The 17,936-nt window shown below is 46.8% G+C and overlaps 1 long non-coding RNA gene and 1 pseudogene across 1 annotated transcript; both read right to left on the bottom strand.

Annotated features, from left to right (window-relative positions):
• Positions 1–4,788: 4,788 nt before the first annotated feature.
• LOC118501013 lies at positions 4,789–17,592 on the bottom strand. Its single transcript, XR_004903586.1, has 3 exons — positions 17,343–17,592; positions 8,816–8,818; positions 4,789–4,805 (listed from the first exon to the last, which is right to left on the bottom strand). It is a non-coding gene; the product is annotated as an uncharacterized LOC118501013 (long non-coding RNA).
• On the bottom strand, positions 11,655–12,490 carry LOC114489675 (annotated as a pseudogene).
• Positions 17,593–17,936: the final 344 nt, after the last annotated feature.

Below are 17,936 nucleotides of genomic sequence, written 5' to 3'. Positions count from 1 at the left end.
TAACTCCCATTTTGGACAGTGCAGCCTTGGACAATCACATCCTGTGTTCAGATAAGGTTCTGCAAGAAAGGAGAAGATATGGTTCCTGTTTTGAACTCACTGAAACAAGGGGACCCATGCGAGGAACAACTCAGAGGAGAATGTAAGGTAACAGGTGCATTCCCCACCTCAAGGATTATTTGAGGAAAGGGAGAAGAGGAGCCAAACCCTGGGAAATTATACCTGGGTTTCTAGGCAGATAAGGGAAGTGGAGGAGCATTACCAGACAAGAGAAGCCAGACTCAGACCTAAGCCATCTTTTGTTTCCTATCCCCTCTCCAGCAGCTGCCACTGAGACTGGGGGTCTCTTGGGAATGGAGAAAAAATGTCCTGTCCCCAAAGGGGTAGAGAGCCTCAGACCCAGGTGAGCAGAAAGTAGATGGTCCCCAGAGCCAGGTCCACCTCACTTCCTGCATCTCTCCCTTGGCAACCTGGGCTAGTTCTCCTTTTTCATGGCAACAATGCTGCTACTATCTTCTCCTTTAGAGAGAACAACGCCACAGCTGGGTCTCCAACAGAAGAATAGCCCTGTCTCTTGAGAAAGCAGAGCCCGTGCTGCCCAAACAAATCAGTGCTTGGCCTTCAGAATATTGGAAGTTCAAAGCCACACCATAAACACCTGTGGTGACCCCATACCCTGACTCAACCATAAACACCTGTAGTGGCCCCATTCCCTGACTACGCCCCTGAAGGATGGTTGCCCAGACACATACCAGCAAGGTGGGGACTCTGGGACCTCTGGGACATGTGTTGAAAAGCCTCACACCTTGAACTCTTGGAATCTGTTCTTGGACTCTTTCTCTGCCTACAATTATTGTCACAACTTAGGTTCTTCTAGTTGCAAAAATGTTCAAAACTGAACTATAGAATATCAGTCCCTTGGAAGTGTCTCATTTGAAGAATTCTTAACTGAGTTGGACTAAGGTGCTGCCTGGCCACACTTTTACCCTACTGTCCCTGCTGTGGGCAGAACTTTGAACTGATTTACCCTGACCCAGAGCCATCTAGGATTTTCCATGCAGATGAACCATAGTTGGGACCTATTTCCTTTGCATGTCCTTAACACACACTTTTGTAGATGTCTAAACTCTTGACCCTGGTGATCTGGAATGTTCTGGCAAAACTCTGCTGCTGCCCATACCCCAGCTGCCACACTTCCTTCCTGGGCTTGCTGTTTTCTCCCCTTCCCTATCCCACAGTCCCACTGCCCATCCTTTTGGCCTTTGGGCTTGAATCTTGTTGTGCTCCAATTCCTTAGGGCAGGAAGGCTCCTAGGAATTCTCCTTGCCATTCCTGATATCCAGGCAGGGCTGCCTCAGAGCACCCTAGAAATTTGGTATCCTGTCTCCCAGCTATCCCAGAGGGAGAGGTCTTGAGAGCAGTGAAGCCTTTCAGTCAGTACCCAGAAGAAACTAGCAACCCAGGTGCCCAGTTCTTCAAGAGAAAAGAGAGCACAGCTGTCAGGACAACCTCTCTGACCCTCTGTTCCCCACCAACCCAGACTCATAGATCAAATTCTAGGTCCATGAAGGAATAGTATGCTCTTTCCAACCTATCTGACAAAATCTGAATAGGAAGTCTGGGGAGCCATATGGGGCCTCAATGACCAGGTGAGATGACCCCAACCCTTGAATAAGCAAGTGATGAGGACCCAATGAGGCATCAGGGGAGGGTTTGGAGAGATTGGGGCTGCTGAGGCTGGGCAAGAAGCCAGATGAAGGAACAAGGTGGTTGGGGCCAGGCCAGTGAATCCTGGAGTTTCTGAGCTGGGACATCTGTCTAATGTTGAACCCCACTCCTTACACCCCTGATTAACATAGTAAGCTGATGGCAGAGCCAAGGCTAGAATGTCCCGGCTGAAGGCATAGGTGTAGGGGAAATTCACACAAGTGAATAGGAGCCAAAGGGGATATACCTGCTCAGGAGGCTGAGTGGCCTAAGTGCCAACTAAAGGCAGGTGGACAGACTAGAGGCCCTCTGTCCTCCTGGTCCTTCCTGGATGTAGACAGCCTGGGTGGAACTGGTCAGGGAATCCAGGACCAGAGCCTGGACACCACACTGGGACTCTGACCATGAAGGCAGGCCTGAGTTCAGGCACAACAGCCAGGACAGCAAGTGTAGGCAGGCAGCAGCAGTCTGGCAGGGCCAAGTTGTTCTTTTCTAGCTAGAAATCTACTGTAAATGCTAAAACAGCTTTGGAATCCTGGAGGAGTCTTTCAAAAAGGATTGTATCTTTGGAAGCACCAGAATCTTGCTTGGAGCATAGGAGGCACTCAGCATGGTTATTCTGAATCCTAATCTTTAGGCCATAGACACTAAGTGAAAGTTATGAGCAGTAGAATGGCCACAGTGGGAATCCAGCTGTGACAATGACCCTGCTCAAAATGATCAGCCCAGACTAATGATCAGCTGGTTTAGTATGGACCGTACTTGTTCTGGGCATGGCGAGAGGGCTCCAGCCCTCCTGGAGAGTGAGAGAGTGGCTACCCAGAACCACCTCTCTTGATTGGACCACAGGACACCTGTGCTGGGGCCAAAACAAACCTCCTTCCTAGTGATGTCCCCACAGGACACTCCTCTCTGTGCCTACCTCCATTCTAGCTCCTGCCAACCTTTAAGGATGATCTACTGTCCACCTGTGAAGAAAGGGCACATTGAGATTAAAGAGAAGGCTAAGAAAATGTGACAGGAGGTTGGGAGGGGGTGTGACCATCATGGTGATTAACAGTCCTTCTCAGCCTCCTCAGGTCCTGCAAGCCTCACACCAAAGCCCTCTCCACCACTCAGGATCCTCTCATGGACAAGGTGGCAAAGCCTATTGTCCTTCTTTTGCAAAGGGGCAACAGGAGGATTCAGCCCCTGCTTCCTGACTCAGCCCTGCCTTGCATGGCACTCATCTCCCAGTTCTTAACCCTCAGTCCACCTTGCCTCTCCAGAGCAGGAAGGGAAGAGGATTGGGAGAGCAGGGTAGGCCAGTGGGGGCATTGCTCAGAGCCATCAGGCCTTCTCGTGTCAGTGTCCAGGGAGGTGTAGGGTAGAGCACAGCTGAAACAAGCTCTCCTTTTATAGAGGGGATTCCCAAATTGTAGTTATTCAAGTTCCACCCCACAACTTTTGTTGAACCTTTATATTATCTGTGTTATTCTCCTAATATATGAGGGAGGGCCCCTCCAACCAGAATTATCTTCTGGAGGGCAGGCCTCTTATAGTACAGGCTTCCCCCACTGGGTGAATCATCTAGGAACCCATCTGTATCAGTGTACCAGCTGGTGTCCTTGTGATAGGCTTCAGTGAATATTTTTGAGGACTCTTTCAATACATTTGCCCATTTCATGATTGATGATTTACAAGCACACCTGCCCCCACCACACTGAGTATTCAGCAATTTTCAACTAAAAACAGCATAACCCCCAAACCCCACCCTCCCTATTCACTGGATCTCTCCCCAGGTGACTCGTTTTTTTGTTTCCCAGATGAAAAAAGTCTTCAGAGGGAAATGTTTTGCCATGTGGAAGAAGTGAAACAAAAAATAGCAGAAGCAGTAAATAGTAAAAGGCATCAAAATTGATGCATTCAAAAACTGTTTTGAGCAGTGGAAAAAATACCTCAACAGGGGTATTGCATCAAATGGAGAGTACTTTGGAAGTGATTGAAGTTTAAACACGTAAGAATATATACACAAGTTTTCATAAATAAATTCTGGGTTTTTTGGGTCTACCCTCATTATAATAAAAATTATGTATATATAATTTTTGCCTCACCTGAGGACATTTTTTCAACTGCCTTTTTTTTTTAAGAGGGGAAAGGGAGAGAGAAAGAGAAAATGGACATGAGAGAGCAACTTTGATTGGTTGCCTCCTGTACTTATCCAGACCAGGGATTGAACCTGCAACCTTTCAGTTACAAGATGATGATGGTCCAACCAACTGGGTCACATTGGCCAGAGCATATTCTCTTAATATTTTTAAGCCAACCTACCTGTTTAGTTAAGTTAGACAAGTTCATTTTAAAAACAAATCTCTGACTTCTGGCCAAGATGGAGGTGTAGGTAGACACACTGTGCCTCCTCGCACAACCAAAATAAGGACAACAAAAATTTAGAAACAAAAAACAACCAGGATTGACAGAAAATTGAACTGTATGGAAGTCCAACAACCAAGGAGTAAAAGTAGACACATTCATCCAGACCAGTAGGAGGGGCAGAGTCGGGTGGCCAGGTGGAGAGGGGTTGCGGCTGGGGGGTAGGGGGGAAGTGGTGGCTGAGGACCCTGGACCTGCAAGGCAGCAGCTGACAGAACTGCAAGTGCAAGATGGCAGTGGGCAGGCCCACCGAGGCAGCAGATTGTGGAACAGGGTGTGGCACATAAAGCAGCTAGTGGTCTGGGGGTCTCACATTCAAACCCAGGTAAACCAGGTGAAACTGGGGAGAGAGACAGACCATGCAACCCAGGGCTCCAGCGTGGGGAAATAAAGACTCAAACCACCAATTAAAAACACCAGTGGGGTTTGAGGCAGCAGCAGGAGATATTCCCAGCCTCACAAGAGAGTTCACTGGACAGACCCACAGGGTTCTAGAAGATACACAAACCCACCCACCTGGTAATCAGCATCAGAAGGGCCAAGTTTGCTTGGGGAAAGCTGCAGAAGGGACTGAAACCCAGCAGAGAGCAGAGCAAGCACCATTGTTTCCTCTCTGACCCCTTCCCCACATACAGCATCACAACCCAGTGACTGGGTTACTCCGCCCTGGTGAACACCTAAGGTTCCTCCCCTCACCACATAACAGGTGCATCAAGACAAAAAAAAAAAAAAGACCCAAATGAAAGAATGGATCAAAGCTCCAGAAAAAATACAACTAAGCGATGAAGAGATAGCCAACCTATCAGATGCACAGTTCAAAACACTGGTGATCAGGATGCTCACAGAATTGGTTGAATTTGCTCATAAATTAGATGAGAAAATGAAGGCTATGCTAAGTGAAATAAAGGAAAATGTACAGGACACCAATAGTGATGGGAAGGAAACTGGGACTCAAATCAATGGAGTGGGCCAGAAGGAAGAAAGAAACAACCAAACAGAAAAGAATGAAGAAACAAAAATTCCAAAGAATGAGGACAGGCTTAGGAACCTCCAGGACGTCTTTAAACATCCCAACATCTGAATTATAGGGGTACCAGAAGGAGAAGAGGAAGAGCAACAAGTGGAAAAGTTATTTGAACAAATAATAAAGGAGAACTTCCCCAATCTGGCAAAGGAAATAGATTTCCAGGAAGTCCAGGAAGCTCAGAGAGTCCCAAAGAAGGTGGACCCAAGAAGGAACACACCAAGGCTCATCATAATTACATTACCCAAGATTAAAATGAAGGAGAGAATCCTAGAATCAGCAAGAGAAAAGGAGATAGTTACCTATAAAGGAGTTCCCATCAGACTGTCAGCTGATTTCTCAAAAGAGACCTTACAGAAAAGAAGGGGCTGGAAAGAAGTATTCCAAGTCATGAAAGGCAAGGACCTACATCCCAGATTGCTCTATCCAGCAAAGCTTTCATTTAGAATGGAAGGACAGATGAAGTGCTTCTCAGATAAGGTCAAGTGAAAGGAGTTCATCATCACCAAGCCCTTATTATATGAAATATTAAAGGGACTTATCTAAAGAAAGGAAGATAAAAATATGAACAGTAAAATTACAGCAAACTCACAATTATTAACAACCACACCTAAAACAAAAACAAAAGCAAACCAAGCAAACAAATAGAAGAGGAACAGAACCACAGAAATGGAGATCACATGGAGGGTTATCAACAGGGGATTTGGACAGGGAGAGAGGGGGGAAAGGTACAGAGAATCAGTAGCATAGATGGTAGGTAGAAAGTAGAAAGGGGGAGGGCAAGAATAGTATGGGAAATGTGGAAGCCAAAGAACTTATATGTATGACCCATGGACATGAACTAAAGTGGGGTTAGGGAATGTGGGTGGGAGGGCATGTGCAGGGCAGAGGGGGGTGAAGGGGGGAAAATGGGACAAATGTAATAGCATAATCAATAAAACATAATAAAAAATAAATAAGTAAATAAAAACAAATCTTTTGAGTGACTCAAGAGGAAATCTAGGTTCATATTCACAAATAGAAGGTAAATACAAAACCAAATAAAATTTAAAAAATCAACATATTCTAAAATATTAACTAGATACAGAAGTCAGGAGTCCTTGAGTCTGAGGCTTGTCACTTGGGGTTTTAGGGGAGGAAGTTTGCAAGAGTTAGAGGTATTGAAGGCATGCCACTCCCAACCAGAGACTTCCTCAGTGTTTCCAGAGCCTTTTGAAAATAATTGAAAGCAGATAACTTTCTTACCATGTGACAGTTTAATGGCATGATTACAGAGCCATGTGTGACATAGAACCACCTCTCTACCAGCAGCCTTCTACATTATTTCATGTAGCTTTTACCAAGACTATCACAAGCTGTCTTCTCCCACTGGCCTCACCTCCCCACAGCGGCCACGCTGATTTGTTAAAACCCAAGTCAGGCCCTGTCTGTCCTTACTCAGAGTATAAGCCAGTCCTTACATGACCATGTGCACATCATTACTCCTTCAACCCCTTACTTTACCAGCTCCCAGCCCCTTCACCTCAGCCACACCACCACCCTAGAGCACTCACTATTTCCTCTGCCTCATGTGCTTTTCCCTACATCATGTCCTTCTTTGCCTCCTCCAGATCTTACTCAAATGTCCTCGTGCCCAAAAATTGCAGGCCTACCACCACCACACAGTGACACTTTCTATTTTCCTTCCCTGATTTATTTTCCTCCTTAGCATTTATCAATATTTAACAGACATATATTTTATTTGTTTATCTGGTTAATGACTGTGGCCCCACTAAATCCCAGACTTCACAAGGGCATAAAAGACTTTTGTCTGTTTTGTTTACTATTGTGTCCTTAGTTCATAGAAAGTGCTTAGTTTTGTTGAATGAAGCAAGGAATCCTAGTCCCTCATCAGCCATGGAAAGCAAATATCACTATCATTATGCCCATTTGCAGATTGGAAAACTAAGGCCAAGGTTACAAGCCCAGTAAGTAGGAGAGTTGAGATTTGAAGACAAACTTCAAACCTTGTGCTCTTTTCAAAATGGCATTTAGTTCAGGCCCTTCCAGTTATATTTAGAGCAACTAAGGCCCCTACCAGAGTCAATAGACTTAAAGGTAAAATAGGCCTAGTGGGAGGACTAGAGTCTCTTGTTCTACATATGATCCCAGACTCAACATGGAGCTGCCTTCCTGGGTGGCAGGCCTGAGTCTCCTTAGCCCTCTTCCGGCTATGCCCCCACCGCAGCAGCTCCTTCCCACAGGCCTAACTCTCTCTCCCAACTTGCACTTCACATCCTGTGTACCTGGGTCCACATCCTCAAAGCTTCTGGCCCTTGGATGGGGTAATGCTAGCAGGCCCCAAGACCACCTTGTCTTCCTTCTGTCAGAAAGTCCTCTTCACTGAAGTTGCAAAGGAGAGTGGCAGCAATACTCTAAAAATCATTGTTTTGCCCTGGCTGGTGTAGCTCAGTGGATTGAGTGCGAGCTGTGAACCAAAGCATCGAAGGTTCGATTCCCAGTCAGGGCACATGCCTGGGTTGCAGGCCACAGCCCCCAGCAACCGCACATTCATGTTTCTCTCTCTCTCTCTCTTTCTCCCTCCCTTCCCTCTCTAAAAATAAATAAATAAAATCTTAAAAAAATAAATAAAAATTATTGTTTCTGTGAATCACATCTTCTCATTGCAGCAGCAGGAGGCAGCATTCCCTCCATCCCAGCCAGATTCTTCAGGGAGGGCCTCATCCTGAGCCCCTGGGGCATGGCCAGTCTCATTCACTCAAGGAGCCAGTTCTGAGCATCTTCTTGGGGCCACACTTGTGCCAGATCCCAATCTCCACTGTCCTAGGACTTAGTCTAGTGGGAGAGACAGGAGGGAGCCAGCAGCCTGATAAGTGTCCCTGCCCCAGGTCCTGAGGGAAATATGGAGCCCTGCAGGAAGGGATACAATCAGAAAATAAGCTTTCGTAGGACATAAAATGTCATCTCTCCCCCAGGGACCCAGTTCTAGGTGGCACAAACTGTTTTGTGACTCTCTTGGGCTGGGTGGCCCCAGAAGCAGACACTGAAACAAAGATCTGAGTGTGAATAGTTTATTTGGAAAATGATCTCAGGAAGTACTTGGAGGGGAGAGAGGAAGTGAGATGGAGAAGGGAAGGAAGCCAGTATAGGTGACTGCTGTGGACAACTGGAATCTAGTCCTCCTGGGGACCTCTTCATGACTAAATAGAGCACACCTCAGACTTGTCTTAGAATGGGGTGAGGAGCTGCAATACTCCATCCTGTGTCCTTGGTTGAGGTGCTCCCAGGAGTGATAGCTCCTGACATGGCTAGGGCAGCCTGTTTGTGGGTTGCACTAGCTCCTGGGCCAAAAAGAACTCTCAGCAGACTTGCAAATGTTTGTATAGGAAGTTATGGGATAGGCATGGATGGGGTGAAAGGGATATGGGTAAAGGCCTCATGGTATCTGCAACACAGTACACTTTGGAAAGTCACATGACTCCTGAACCTTAATCTCCCCACCTATAAAATGGGCACAATACCAACTACCCTACAGGGTTATTTTGAACTTCAGATGAGATAATAGCTCAGTGCCTAGCACATAGCAGACAATCAATAAAGATTTGCTTCCTTCTTTGGCAACATTGTTCACTGTCCAAAGGCCATTTCTGAACTGTAGGGCCCTTCATGAACTGTCTCAGATGTGGTCCCTATGAGAGCCCCAGGCCTATGAACAGAAGTAAGAGTGATTATTTTTCAGAAAGCCAAAGCCAGTCTGATGGCCATCTGGCCATAGCCAAGAACATTACAAGCGCTGACAGCCACAGGAGGTACAGCCCTTCCTGTGCTTCTCTGCCTTTAGCCTGGCACCACTGGATATACATGGGCAGATAGGCCTCAGGGCACGGTCCCAAGATCCTGGGGCCTACAAAGAGCAGGTCCCAGCCTCTTCACATCCCAGACCCTGATTGTCAGAAAAGACACAGAGTGAGGGCCCAGAAGGCCAAGTAGAAGGGGGATGGGTGTGCAGGACACTGAGCAATCCTGGATTTTGACCCCAAGGAGCTGAGGGGATCTGGGCAGAGTTGGTTCCTCCTCATCCTGGGAGGCTGGCCATGTGTGAAAGGAAAGGCTCCACGTAGTGGGAGCCTCACCCTACTCCTTGTGGCCAGTTTTACTTTCCCTCCCTAGCTTCCTCTTTATCCTCTGCCCCTACCTTATTCATATCAGAGATGAACTCCCAGTAACTGCCCTAGGAACCCCAGAGTGGCCACTGTTACTGCTCCATTTTGTAGATGGGAAAATGAATCAGAGCAAAGCTGTGTATTCCCTTGTTGCATTCAAAATTATCCTTCTTATAGTGGGGCAGTGGGCACCATTGTGTTAATGTCTTCCAGAACCATTGATGCAGGATTTCTTGCAGCCTGGGGCATCCTTGGAACAGAATCTATGCAACACCTACCAGGGCAGTGACAGTTCCTACCATGTACACAGCCACTCTGACCCCCCTGTTCAGAAAACCCTGACCTCTCCCCAATGTGAATGTCCAACTGAATGTCCCTCTCCATCTGTGTCCCCATGGCAGCTTCCATCCACTTCCCAGAATGAGGAAGCTCTACACACTGGGCAGGTGCACAGAACTTTCCTACCCACTTTGGGGCATCTCTGTTGCCAGGATCCCCTTGGCATGCACCCTTCAAATGCTGTGCCCAGACACAGAGGGAGTCTCTGGTGGGCAGTGCGGGGAAAGAGTGGCCTAAGAGCAGAAGGCTAGGGTAAAGCCAAAGGCCTCATCAGGGCCCAGGACCTTGCTCCTCTTTCCACTCTTTCCCATAGTAGGAGAATGGTCAGCATCATCCTAAACCCAAGTAAGGGGCTTCTGCCCTGAGCCCTGCACTTTAGAGGCTCTGCTTGTCCTTGAACTCTCTGTTGTGAGGGGTTTCTTTCCTAACCAATCCTTCTAATGGGATACCATGCCAGTTATGTCCACATTCAAGGCCGGAGGGGTGTCCAAGGGGCTATATGCAGAGAGTAGGGTGTGGACAGAGTTTGACTTTGTAGGCAGGGTATCTGTCTCCAGCTATGTCAGCAAGGGCCTTTGCAGGGTGGGACAGAGCCAGGGGCAGAGGGAAAGGGAAGGGGCAGGCCAGGGCCTAGGTCTAGATTCTAGGGACCAGGTCTTTCCAAGAATTCTATATTTGAACCCAACTTTTCAGGTTGCTGTTTTATTTAACCATTTATTAGTTTGATTCATAATTAAAATATCTAGCTGTATGGTATATGGGATTTCCCTTATACCATTGCCCCATACCATTTTCCCTCATACCAGACCCCATAAGTGCTAGAGATGAAACTCAGAGGGAGCTGGGGCATTAGACTCAATTCTCTATGCTCTGAGATGCCATCTGTCAGCAGTGTGCAGCAAAACGGTCACCTCTACCAGGTAACATGACTGCTGACACTAATGTAAGCAGGCACCAGACTATGTAGTCTACTGGCTGGTAGGGGTTTGAGTTCAGCAGTCAAGGGCCCGTTGTACAGAAAGCAAATTTGAATCCTAGAGATTGCCAGGAACTTGACACAATACTGTACACAAAGTCCATGTGCATGCATGCCCATGTGCACGTGCAGGGTGCTGTATGCATTGGGATGCTGCTTGCACACAGGATGGGGTGCACACGAGGCAGACACTGGTGGATTGGTGTGGTTTTCCTTTTCTACCTTTCTCTGCACCAGAGAAGATCAATCATTTTCTTTTCCTGTAATGTTGCCCTGAGTCAAATTTTTATTGGATTTCACAAAATTATTTCATATACAACATCCTCTGGGGGCCCTAATGCATGTCTTGATGGTAAAAGATGGTGGGGAATGAGGAGCTGGGGGCTAATACGGGAAGAGAGAGTGCCAAATAGATTTAGAAAGAGGTTCAGTCAGAAAAGTTATTTCATGTGCTGAGGAAATGACAGGCAGGTGGGGCAGACGGGCAGAGGAGAGAGGCAAAGCTGGGCCTCTGAAGTCACCTGGGACATTGCAAGTGGGACATTGTTGTGGGCCAGCCACGAGGGGTAGAGAGTGGTGTCAGATGGCCTGGGGCCATGAAGGGACCTTGCAGGGGTTAGAGAGCATGGCTCCACAGGCTCTTGGAATAGAGGACAGGTACTCACACATTCCTTCTCTGCTACCGTCTCAGTCTAAGGCTCTGGCCTGTTGCTGCCAGGTCCTCAATGCCAAAACCAAGTGAGCCTATAGATGGAATAGCTCAGGGCAGGCCTGAGGCAGACCCTCCCTGCTGTAGTGGCTACATTGAGTGTACCTGTGGGACTTGGGGTCTAACTAGCTTGGCTTGGTTACCCTCTGGACAAATGACATTGGGGAAGTTACTTCATGAACCTCCGTTTTCTCACTATATGAGAAAGAGGAGTGTTGGGAGAATTCAAGGAGATGATGGATGCAAAGGGCTGGCATAGGTGGATGCCCACACATGGCAGCTGCCATTTTTTTCACTCTTGTAATTTGTTCATTCTTTTGAAAAAAAAAATCACAAATAGGCCTTTTTATTTGTCACCATTAAATATCTGAATTTTGAACAGATTCTTGGACTGGGGGCTCATATCCATCAGCTGGTTCAACTTTAGTGCCTGTCTCATCCCCAGTAGCTTTTCTAGAACTGCTACCTTCACCATGCAGCTCCATGGGTTTTCCCAGTTCAAACCTGGGCTTCTTCAGCATTTTGGCTTTTTTAACAAAGACATCATGGAATGAATAAATAGATTGGCAAGCCTTTTCTATGTCTTTCCCAATGCTATCTGGAATCAATTTATTGACCATTTCTTTCAAGTCATTTGTCTGCACCCTGTGGGTCATGATTTCTATTATCTTATTCCAGATCTGAAGGACCTGTTGATGCTGAGAATAAAAGGTCTTCTGAATGTGATTGTTGTGTTTTTTAAAAAATAAAACCAACACAGAGTCAATGAAGCAAGTACCCATCAGTAGTCTTGACATCAACATGAGCTTCGGTGATGATCTGCCATTTTTGACCATGGAGCACATTTTGTCATGGGTAAGATCCATGCCATGGAGATCAGTCAGACAGTTTTTACCCTGAAAATCCTCAGTAATTAGCTTGGATTTTCTAGATGCAACTTCGTCATTCTGCAGTTCAACTAGGTTCATTTCAAAAACATGATCCTTCAGACCATCAGGTATGATTTTGGCTCCTTGAGTTCTCATGACTTGTGTTTTTCCAATATTTCTTATATTAAACATAGCTGGTGCTTTCATGTCATACCAATCTTTCTTAGAAAATTCATCAACCACTTTCTTTTTGCCGCCTTTTATAAGGTGCTTGTTCTTGCCCACTGTCATGGTGCTGCTCAGAGAGCCAAAAGGCTAATTTGTTCATTTTTATTTCCTTCCCCAAAACTTCCATTCATTGCCAAGCACTGGGGAGAGAGCAATAGAAAGTGCCTGAACTCGTGGATTTTATATTCTAGAAATGAGGCCAATACCAAGCAAGAGAAGAGAGTAAAATAAATTATATTTTACATGGTAACAGGTACTATGGAAAAAATTAAGCAGGAACTGGGGGCTCAATTTAAACAAGTGGTCAAGGAAGGTCTCAATGAAAAAGTGATCCTTGAGTATAGATGTAAAAGGGGTAAGGGAATCCTGAGCCAGAAGACTCTGATATGGAGGGAACAGCAAGCACAAAGGCCTCGAGGTGGGAAGTGTCTGGCATGTAGGAGGGACCTCAGAGCCCAGCCTTGTGGGAATGGGGTAAGTAGGGAGCAGGAGTGAGGGGAGAATGGAAAACATATGGGCCAAGAGGGGATGGAGCCAAATGAAGACTGTGCAGGCCACTGTGAGGGCTTTGGCTTTTTCTCTGAGTATGACAGAAGCCACTGCTGGGTCATCTTTCTGCCTGTCAGATGCTGGAGGAGTGAGTGGGAGGTTTGCTATAACTTTCCTAGCCCCAATGAGGTGGCCACATGCTCCCCTCACAAGACAGATAGATGGGCCAGAGTCGTTGACTTCTTGGAATGTCCTCTGGAGGCAGCTGCAGGCTGTGTCAGGAAAGGACAGGGTTGGGGAGGCTGAGCAGGACCCGAGACTCTGGTCCTCCTGCCATAGGCCAGTACCTCCAGGCACAGTAACTGGTCCCAGAGATTGCCTCTTCCTTCCCTGGATTCCAGCTTGTTCCATGTCTGCCAACTCCAACCATGGTTTCTGTTTGGGCAATCACAACAAGAAAAGTAGTGAAATTAATTCACTGTGAGAATAAGCATCCACAAGGTTGAACAGAGAGCTAGACAGACCCAGGTAAGAGCCCCAGTGCAACAGGAAGCAACCAAGACCAGGAAGAAGGATCCAGGAGGAGTACAGGGCAGAAAGTGGAGGCACAGGCCCCTTTAAGGGACATGGCTCCTCCAGCTCAACTCAGCCCACTTCCTCTGAACACCCATACTGGGCCAGGTGTAGCACAAGACCTGGGGACAGAGTCATGGCCAAGTCCAAGGTCACAGTGCCAGCTGGAGGAGGAAGAGGGGCAGCCTTTCCTTCACTTGCCAAGCCCTGCACCCTGGCATGAGACTGTGTCCACCCCAAGGGAGGATGTCTCTTTCTTTCTTTTTTTTTTAAATATATTTTATTGATTATGCTATTACAGTTGTCCCATTTCCCCCCTTCACTCCCCTCCACCCTGTACCCCCTCTCCCACCCACGTTCCCCCCCTTTAGTTCATGTCCATGTGTCATACTTATGAGTTCTTTAGCTTCTACATTTCCCGTACTATTCTTGCCCTCCCCCTATCTATTTTCAACCTACATTCTATGCTACTTATTCTCTATACCTTTTCCCCCTCTCATCTCCTCCCACCCCCCTGCTGCTAGCCCTCCATGTGCCCTCCATTTCTGTGGTTCTGTTCCTGTTCTAGTTGTTTACTTAGTTTCTTTTGGTTTTGCTTTAGGTGCGGTTGTTAATAATTGTGAGTTTGCTGTGCTTTTACTATACATGTCTTTTCTTTATCTTCTTTTCTTAGATAAGTCCCTTTAGCATTTCATAAAATAAGGGCTTGGTGATGATGAACTCCTTTCACTTGACCTTATCTGAGAAGCACTTCTTCTGCCCTTCCATTCTAAATGAGAGCTTTGCTGGATAGAGCAATCTGGGATGTAGGTCCTTGTCTTTCATGACTTGGAATATTTCTTTCTAGCCCCTTCTTGCCTGTAAGGTCTCTTTTGAGAAATCAGCTGACAGTCTGATGGGAACTCCTTTGTAGGTAACTGTCCCCTTATCTCTTGCTGCTTCTAGGATTCTTTCCTTCATTTTTACCTTGGCTAATGTAATTATGATGTGCCTTGGTGTGTTTCTTCTTGGGTCCAACTTCTTTGGGGCTCTCTGAGCTTCCTGGACTTCCTGGAAATCTATTGCCTTTGCCAGATTGGGGAAGTTCTCCTTTATTATTTGTTCAAATAACTTTTCCACTTGTTGCTCCTCCCCTTCTGGTACCCCTATAATTCGGATGTTGGAACATTTAAAGGTGTCCTGGATGCTCTTAAGCTTTTCCTCAGTTTTTTGAATTCTTATTTCATCATGCTTTCCTGCTTGGTTGATTCTATCTTCCTTCTGGTGCACTGTATTGGTTTGAGACTCAGATTCCTCCCTTTCACTATTGGCTCTCCTCCGCCTATCTTCCTGCATCTCTTTTATGGTAACCTGCATCCTTTCATCTAAGTTGTGCCCGAAGTCAACCAATTCCATGAGCTTTCTGATCACCAGTGTTTTGAACTGTGCATCTGATAGATTGGCTATTTCTTGGTCGCTCAAAAGGATGAGTCCTAGGGGACTGATCTGTTCTGTTGAAAACATATCTTATGTCTTTCCCTGTCTCTCCTTTTTTTTTTTTTTTGGTCTGGTTGCTCTTGTTACAGTGGGGGGCGGAGCCTTAGGTGTTCACCGGGGCTGGGCACCCCAGTCACTAGATTGTGACGTTATATGCGGGGGCGGGGGCAGGAGCGGGGGCAGGAGGGAACAATGGCGGTAGTTCCATTCTCCTGGGCTCAGACCCTTCTTTGGGATCCTGGGCTGTGAGCTCTGCCCTGGTCCACAATCACTGCCTCACTGGGTCCCCCAGCCGCAGCTTGCATACTCAGGGATCACCGCTGCGTTCTTGCGCCCCAGATGGCTGTTGCGCTGATTTTGCACCAAATTTTCCCTGACCTCTGCGCGCCGCCGACCCGCGCCAGCCCCGCGCCCGCCTGGCTCGTCGTCCTCTACCAGTCTGGATGTACGAGTCTACTTCAACTTCTTGGCTGTCTGACTTCCATTCAGATAAATCCTCTGTCAGTTCTGAGTGTTGTTCTGTCTGTAAATTATTGTTGTTCTATTCTTGGTTGTGCGAGGAGATACGGTGCGTCCACCTATTCCTCCATCTTGCCGGAAGTCTCGGATGTCTCTTTCTAATTGGCACTATGTTGGCTAGTAGTGGCCCTGCCTTAGTCCCTGCACCAAGGTGCTTCCCATGCAGTATGAACAAAACCAGGGCAGGGTGGGGTAGGCATGGAGATGTTGTGAGACAGATCAGTAAAGAAAAAAATTACTGCTCAAAGTTTAGTGACAGGTGTCAGGACAGGAATGCCAGAAAAGCTAATTCAATCCGAACATCCTCAAGAAGGCCCTGGGTGGGTGGGTGGGGAAGAGTTGGTCAGGTGAGATGCTACCCAGGAAACAGCCCTGACAAGGGCCTTCTTGGCCCTTGTAAAGAGGAAGAATAGTTTAGGTAACGGTGAATGGCTTGAGCAGAGAGGCTTGCAAGGGAGTGGGGAGAGCACAGGTACCCAGTTAAGGGGCTTGCCAAGCAGGTTGTAAGGAGGATCTTATGAGGGAATCAGATTTGCATTTTAGTGCAGGGTCTCTGGTTCTAGTTGCAGAGGTTTAATCGGAGAGGTCAAGAGGAACTTTGAGGCTTCTAGGAAAGAGATGTTGTGCCTGAGTGGGGTAAGAATAAAGGCATGGTATGGGAAGCATTGGGAGGAGCCTGGTTTAGTTGGGCAGGTCAGGTGGGGTTGCTGCAGGCCAGTGACTAGATGGGAAACACTCAGTGGCAGAGCAGATCTAAGGGGGAGAGGTCTGCTCATTCTCACCTGCCAAAGGTCCAGTAACCAGGTCTATACCCAGGCCTTTTCACCCTGAAGTCCTAGCTTCCTCTTTCCACTGCCACCTGCTGTCTTGTCACTTATACCCTCTATATGTCTGACAGTCCTCCCACTTACCAAACCAGGCCCCCAAATAGAAAGTCCTGGAGAAGGGGCAGCAGAAAGTTTTTGCCAAGTGAAGTTATTTTCACTAAGTGCCCAGATATTTTAAAAAATAGGCAAAGCACACAAGGCTGCATGCCTTCTAGTGTCTCAAGAAACCCAAGATGAGAGGCACAGACCAGCCTGACTGGCTCAAATATATGTTGCGTTGCCAAGGTAACCATCAGTTGACCCTGCAGGCTGGCATCTATGGAACTAAGGATTTGGAAGGAAATTCAGACAGTCACTCAGGGCCTGGAATCACTGGAAACCACTGGTGAAGTCAAGGACTTTCGGCCAAGATGAAGGCATAGGCAGATATGCTTTGCTTCCTCACACAACAAAAAGAAGGACAACAACAGATTTAAAAATGAAAAAACAACTAGAACTGTCAGAAAATTGAACTGTATGGAAGTCCAACAACCAAGGAGTTAAAAAAGAAACATTCATCCAGACTGGCAGGAGGGGCAGAGTCAGGCAGCCAGGGTGCAAAGGATGCACAGTAAGGTGGTGGCTAGAGGACGGGGTGAGGCAGCAGTAGGTGGGTCCACATTCATGTGCAGATAAGCTAGGAGGAACAAATGGGGAGCAAGACAGGGCACACAACCCAGGGTACCAGTGCAGGGAAATAAAGCCTCAAAACCTCTGGCTATAAAAACTTGTGGGGGTTGTAGCAGTGGGAAAAACTCCTAGGCTCACAGGACAGTTCGTTGGAGAGAACCATGGGGTCCCAGAACATACACAAACCCACCTACCCTGAAATCAGCACCAGAATAGCCCAATTTTCTTGTAGGTAAAAGTGACTGAAAACAGGATGAGAGCCAAGTAAGTGGCATTGTTCTCTCTCTGACTCCTCCCCCACATACAGCACCACAACCCAGTGAAGTAGGTTGCCCTGCCCTGGAGAATACCTAACACTCCACCCTTTACTATGTGACAGGCTCACCCAGACAAAAAATACGGCCCAAATGAAAGAACAGGTCAAAACTCCAGAAAAAGAACTAAGTGACATGGAGATAGCCAACCTATCAGAGGTAGAGTTCAAAACACTGGTAATCAGCATGCTCACAGAAATGATTTGAGTACAGATGCGAAATAGAAGAAGAAGTGAAGGCTATACAGAGTGCAATAAAGAAAAATACACAGGGAACCAACAGTGATGGAAAGGAACTGGGACTCAAATCAGTGACTTGGAACAGATGGAAGAAATAAACATTCAACAAGAACAGAATGAAGAAACAAGAATTCAAAAACATGAGGAGAGGATGAGGAACCTCGGGGACAACTTTAAACATTCCAACATTCAAATCATAGGGGTGTCAGAAGGAGAAGAGGAATAGCAAGAAATTGAAAACATATTTGAAAAAATAATGAAAGAGAACTTCCCTAATCTGGCAAAGGAAACAGACTTCCAGGAAGTCCAGGAGGCTCAGAGAGTCTCAAAGAAATTGGACACAAGGAGGAACACATCAAGGCACATCATAATTACATTACACAAGATTAAAGGTAAGTAGAGA

This window comes from Phyllostomus discolor, chromosome 1, assembly GCF_004126475.2.
Source record: "Phyllostomus discolor isolate MPI-MPIP mPhyDis1 chromosome 1, mPhyDis1.pri.v3, whole genome shotgun sequence".
Taxonomy (NCBI): Eukaryota; Metazoa; Chordata; class Mammalia; order Chiroptera; family Phyllostomidae; genus Phyllostomus; species Phyllostomus discolor.
Note: the sequence above shows the minus strand (reverse complement) of the source record. Positions and strands in the feature narration are given on the sequence as shown.